The sequence below is a fragment of the Melitaea cinxia genome, chromosome 10, assembly GCF_905220565.1.
Source record: "Melitaea cinxia chromosome 10, ilMelCinx1.1, whole genome shotgun sequence".
In the NCBI taxonomy this organism is placed as follows: Eukaryota; Metazoa; Arthropoda; class Insecta; order Lepidoptera; family Nymphalidae; genus Melitaea; species Melitaea cinxia.
In genome coordinates, this window is record NC_059403.1 from 8,946,124 (window position 1) to 8,953,205 (window position 7,082).

General features: G+C 32.5%; 1 pseudogene; it reads left to right on the plus strand.

Annotated features, from left to right (window-relative positions):
• Window positions 1–1,859: 1,859 nt before the first annotated feature.
• LOC123657245 lies at window positions 1,860–6,534 on the plus strand (annotated as a pseudogene).
• The last annotated feature ends 548 nt before the right edge of the window (window positions 6,535–7,082 follow it).

Sequence of the window (7,082 nt, forward strand, 5' to 3'; positions counted from 1 at the left end):
AAAATAAAAAAAAATATTTAAAATATTACAGAAAAAAATATCTTGTAAGTAACGTAATTTAATAATGCTTTGAGAGTTAAAAAATGTTTTCATGATGAGTAGATCATAAAAATATGATTCATAAACTTATTGCAAATAATTAAAAAATTATAAAATAAAACTATATTTCTCATATATAATATTCTGCTTTGTTTTCTCTTTTATTCTTTTACCAGCTGCCCGGATAGACCTCGTTCTATCAAAAGTTATCAAAATTTTATTTCTATAGATTTTTTTATATATATATATATTTTTTTTGTATTAATACCTTTCGTGGGCCTTAAGGAACATACAAAAAATAAATTAGCCGAATTGGTTGGACCATTCTCGAGTTACGCGCTTAGCAACATTCATTTTTATTTATATAAGATAATATTATTGTTTAACTGACATTAAGAATGAAATATTCTATATTTTCATTTAAAGTAATTGACAAATTTGCTAGTATAAAATAATATAAAAAGAATTTAGCAATCAAAACAAAGCCTGTAGCGATCTAGATGATCGCTACGGCCCGCGCTGCACTCCACGACATCAAACGATATCCCATTGCTTTCCTTTTGTTATTCCACTATGAGAACCATTCTCTGCTCCAATCCGCATTTCCTATTATTTTCTTTTTACTGACTAACGAATTGAAGTGTTACGTTCATGTTTCAACGTCGATATTGATGGAGACTAGCGTAGAAAGCAATAGCTTTGACTGCGTGCATCAAATGTACTTATGTACCTATTCAAAATAAAAAAAAATATTTTATGCATCAGTGTAAGCTTCGATTTTTTTTTTAAATTAGTGATTGATGCACGAAACGCTTGATGTTCGAGTTGCTTATTCAAATAAAAAACTTAGTTGTGTATCTTTTAAAGATATTCCACCTTTTTAAAAACATTATATAAATTAAAAAAAAGTCGATATCGATGGCTCCAATATTCTAAATCATAAATTAAAACGTTACAAATAAAAAGTCTTTTGTAAATTAAATCAGTCAAAATAAATATATTAGAAAGCAAAATTATGATAGAGACCATCGTAAAATTTAAAGCAAAACACACTATCCCTAAACTTACACGAAGCTTTGAAATTATTGAGTCAAATATGCGGCCGAATTTATCTTAAATTTCATCAGTGTAAAATTTAAATTAAAATGTAAATGTTGATGGGCAGACGCCCTCTCTAATTGCGTATTGCGTCCGTTGCCAAACTCCCATTCGATCCTCACGTCGCTACGAAACATAATCTTCATAATTCAATAATAATATTATTATTCTAAGGTTTGACGGACTGAACATTCTAACCTCTCATTTTTTTTCATAATGATATTTCTTAAAAGTATAAAATTTTAATTATTAACCAAAATATCTAAATAAAGTAATTTTATATTTATTTCTTATGGCTATACAGTATTCTACATAGGTATTGTATATAATATAGGTTGGTAAAAATATTTTCATGGTAATAGATCATTGTTAAGATTTTTTAAAAGTTGTTGAAGGAAACATTGATTTCATTCCGATTATCTAACTAAAGTGAATAAATGCAATTACGGTTAAATGTTTGTTAATGTTAAACTCAACGATCCCAGGGATGAGAAATCTGGTTTGGTGGTCAGGCACATAACAGAAAGCCTAACATCTATACATTCAGTAAAAACGTTTGTTTTAAGCGAGGACCGAGCCTCTCTGAAGTATTGAAAACCACCGAGCCAACTCTCACGTTAGATGAAGATAAATATGTATAAATAATTAAATTAGTTTACTTAACAGAGCATTTTTCGAAGGATTAAAATATTGATCTAGAATTATCAGCAAACATTACCAGAATGTTTGAAAAAAAATTGAGGAACGACTTCGAGAAGGAAGCTGATAGGAGGACTCAGTTAGGCTGGATGGCGTTTGGCAGGCTTCGACGAGTCTTTACTTCGAAGATTCCACAGTGCTTGAACACAAAATTCTTCGAGCAATGCGTGCTGTCAGTTTTAACATACGGTGCCGAAACGTGGACACTGACGAGGCATCTAGTCCACAAGTTTAAAGTCGCTCAACGTGCAATGGAACGGGCTATGCTTGGGGTCTCTCTCAAAGATAGGATAAGAAATGAAACTATCCGCGAGAGAACGAAAGTAACCGACATAGCCCACAGAATTAGCAAATTGAAGTGGCAGTAGGCTGGTCACCTGCGTCGCAGGACCAATTGCCGCTGGAGAAGACGTGTCCTGGAGTGGAGACCGTGTGTTGGCAAGCGCAGTGATGGCCGCCCTAGGGTCCGCTGGACCGACGACCTACGTAAAATTAGTAGGTAGCCGGTAGTGGCTGGATGAGGATTGCAAAAAACTGGGATGTTTGACGCGAACTTGGGGAGGCCTTTGTCCAGCAGTGGACTGCGATTGTCTGAAGTGAAATGAAAAAATACCAGAATATCAAAACTGTCTAAAAAAGATCAACAAGAAGTCAATGGTCTAACTGTATGACTTCGAATGTGGTAGTGGAATATGAGCTGAGCACTCGAAACAATTAATAAACGCTTGTATAATGTGTATAGAAAACTGGATAGTGCGATTGTTGAAAATTCATCGAAACAAATGTTTGTGCAGTAGTAATGAATTTTCCCTAATTGCATATTACCAATGTAAATATTTAGCGAACTGTGATCAGCACTTGCCCAATGCTATCAAAATATATTAAATATAAATGTTACAAAAATTAAATGCTTCAGCAATTTCAAATTAAACCTTCGTCTATATCGTTTATCTTTGTCTTTTCACTTAGTTAAAATTCGTTTATTTAAACGAAACTACAATATGTCTCGTACTTAATTGCTGCAAGAAGTTTGAAGAATTTGAAACTAAAACTGTATACATGTTTGTCAAATATTTGTCTTAAGTGCGAAGCTCAAATAGCCGAGCAACTGCATTTGTTTGTTGTTACTAAAACTGTAATTCAATTCTTTCGAATTTTCTCCTTTATTAACAAAGATTTCGATCTAGACTGAACGATAAAATCTTTATTAATTATACATCAAACGTTTGTAATTAGAACGCCACATAATTATGTATGTTAGAAGATTTATAAGGTGAAAACTTTCATATTGCACGGCTATAAATATTTTAATTGTCAATGTCTGTACGTTTGTATTTCATAACGTTTTTGGCCTAAACCACTATAATATTACTCCTTTACATTTTTTTTGTATTTTTTTTTTCAAATTTGTAATAAAAAAATAATAATATAGGTATTTACAATTCATACAATGAAGCTATTATTTTACAAATTAGGAATTACAACTATATTTCTACAAAAGTAAAACCTCAACAAAAATACGTGGTAAAGAGTGATTCTTCGCACAAAAATTTGCATCTATATAAACTAGTTTTCTGTTAATATTTAATTTAATTATTTTTTTGAGTAAGGGTTCACCTAGTTCTCATTATAAAACCGTCAGTGTACTGTGTAAGGAAAATAGAATTTTTTACATGTATAAAAAAATTGCAAAATTGAAATAGTAATAACTGTAGGCTACTAGAAAAAAATGAAATTTACTTACTTATTTTAGTCATTCCAAATATCAGATTTACATAATAATCCATTAATTATTTATGAACTCCCTATAAATAAATATTTCGGCTTATAACATGTCACTTTTGTTCGAGATCAAAACAAGTTCGCACCCTTGTTACTGTTCAACGAAGTATAAAAACGAAAAAGACTCAGGGTAACATTCGGCGAGACTCCCTAACGCACGTGTAAACGCGCCACCGAGCGCGCCCGTACTGACAGCTTTTCCGACAAGCACATGATTTTCTAAAACAACCGTCAACCCTTGCCATAACTCGGTCGAGAGTGCAAAACCTTCACACAGTGACACGAGGGAGCAACATAATACCAGCTCGTTAGCATAACTCTACCCTACTAAACGAAATATTTCTTTATTAAATCGAACCGCCATTTTTTCTAATTAAATAAAATTTAGTGAAAAACATATTTCTATCTTTTTCTCTACCACAGGCGTAATGTCTTCTGTAAATCCCTTTTCTATACGATATACCTACCTACGTCTTATTAAAACTGCTAACGTAAACGTGCTGATTTTTAAAAACGCACAGAGTAAGATGAATACAAAATGATCTAATGTTATGCGTTTATTGATCTTTACAATTTTACTAATATAAAAGTATAACATCAGGTAATTTTGTATTATTTAACGGAACTTGAATCTACATTATATACTACTTATGTATATTGTATTTCAATGGGTAAATCATGTTCGCATGTAAAGATGGTAAGATTGCTGGCACCATTTCTCCTTTGATTCACCATTCCAATTTTCTGTACAAAAAATGAACAAGTCCTTCTGTTACCAGTAGGGATGTCGTGGAATTCAATTTTTTTGACGTATTTAGCGCTGCTTCACCAAGTGTTTTGATTTCTAATATCAAAATCCCATTAACAAAGAATAAAATGTTTAAACATTTCAATTTTCTGTTACTAATTATAATATATATTTTTTTTTTATTATTAAACACAAGTAGTGAGTTTCTAATTTAACTTTTGTTTAGAAAACACAGATGTGAAAAAACGTCTATCTATCTAACTATAGAGATAGATAGACATACCGTACCCGGGAACTAACTCCTTGAAAATTAAACGCCCTTGTGTAAATGGGAATACAAAACTATTATTCGGCAGGATTAAAATAGATTGTATAAGTTAAAAATATAATTTGTTGTATTATTTGCTTACCCGGCAATGATCGTACCGCCATATACAATATACATATTTATTTATTTCTTTTGTCCAAAATATATCTTTTTTTTTTAATACAAACCTTCTACTAAGAACACAAAAAAGAATGAACCAATTTGGCGCAGTCTTCCGAAAGTTATGCGCATACATATATTTCAGCGAATCATTTTTATTTATAAGTAGGTATAGAAAAAGTAGAAAGTAATTTTCTCATTCTACTTATAAAAATGTTTACACTAACAAAGCTTTACACAACACACTTAGCTGCTGAGAAAGAATATTTGAAAGTTCATTATCCTAGACTTCCTAGAGAATTGATTCATCTCACAAAACAAATTATAATAAAATAAAAATAATTCTTTATTATCATAAATAAAATTAGCACAACAAATCTTTTATTATAAATAATGGTTGATATGAATATATGACATAGTGGTTAAACATCTGCAGCCAAGCTAAGAGTACCTGTACTTCAGCTGTCAGCACCCTCCTCACGGTTCCTCATATGTTTTAAAAAGTACAGTAAAAAAATTACAAAAACCAAAGCAATGAGAAACAATAATAATGTAGAAATTACCTCCTATCGCTTAAGGTGTGTGATGTATGTACGTGCAATAATTATAACATATATAAGCAATTTGTGTAATGAATGATAATATGTGTTAAAGAGAGGAGCTAGGGACAAAGTTTATATAAGCAGAGCTGGGCATTAACTCGTTAATCCGTTAACAGTTAATTAACGAAGTTAACACTTCGAGTAACGGATTAGCTTTTAAGCTAACTTATAAAATGGTTAACGGACCCGTTAACAGTTAACCCAATGGAAGTACGCACCGCGCGCGGCGGGAAAAACAGGTTTCGACAAGTTTGGTCGAGTACGCCGGCACTTGCAGCGCGGAGCGCGTGCTGCGGTGTGAGTGAAACAAATATAGCTTAGGTGTGGCGCGTGCGAGCGGGAAAACTGCACTGTATGCCCTGGATCGAATCCAAGGAGAAGCCCAAGCCTATCTCGGGTCGCTACTGCCGACAATAGCAGCAACAATTCTTAAATTAAAACACACCAAGACCAAGGGGCTTATACACTGCACAGCCTTAGCCAATGCCTTAATCAATGGCATTGAAAAAAGGTTTGGCCCACTGCTCAATGACGAGCATTGCCAACTTGCTGGGTTTCACCCAAAATTTAGATTAATTTGGCTTGAAACTTACGAAAGCGGTAGGGTGAATGCCGTAAAAAAAAGCCGTAAAGTAGAAGAGGCTTTACGACAAGAAGGTAATTTTTTTTTTCTGAATTAATCCGCCAAGAAACTGCTCTGTAGGGCGGAATTTTGTATGGAATAATTGTTTATTTTTCTGAATAATTTTTAGGAAAACTCCAAGGACAGTGTTAGTGGCGGAGGAAGTAATGGAGGGAGTAGTGATAACGAGGAAGACTTTTTTAAGTCGGTGACTACCCAGTGCAAAGAAAGGCCAACGAGGCAGAACTCTTTGAAGACAAAAGCTCAAAGCATAGTCAAAATGTGGTTAGGTACACCATCCAAGGACTCACTTGACGACGCTGCATTCTTTGGAGACCAGATTTTGATTAATCTTTTTATCAAATATAACACGGCAATACCTTCAAGCGCAGCAGTTGAACGTCTTTTTTCAACGGGAAAAGATATTTTAGCACCGAAAAGAGCATCTCTTTCTGATAAAAATTTTAATATGTTGATGTTCATGAAAGGGAACATGCACATAGTGCCGGACAGCTAAATTTAGTTGAAAAAAGACGTTCAACTGCAAATATAGAATGCAAATTTAGTTAAATCAATCAATTGATTTAATTAAATTTGCATTCTGTATTTTATTGTTTTATAAAAATAATTAATAAATAAAAAATAAAATAAAGTTTATTTCTTTAACTAGAGCTTACAATAATATTTTACATACTAGGGAGAACTTCCATTAAGGAAATTAAAAAATTTGCTTTTACACTTCATTCTTTATCGGTATTAAATAATCAGCAATTAATATAATGCTTTTTTAGTCATATGTTAACGATTAACGATTAACTTTAACTTGCGTTAAATCTTCTAAAATGTAGCGTTTTAACGTTTAACGAAACTAATTTTTGTATTAGCGGAATAGCGATTAACGAAGCTAACCATTTGATTAACGGTGCCCAGCTCTGTATATAAGTATGTAAATTGTTCACAATTGAAAAATTTGTTCATACTGACAACCGAGACATTGCCGATAGCAATTCCTCGGGTATACGAGTATAAATGTAATAATTGTATAACATATACGACTGTCTAAAA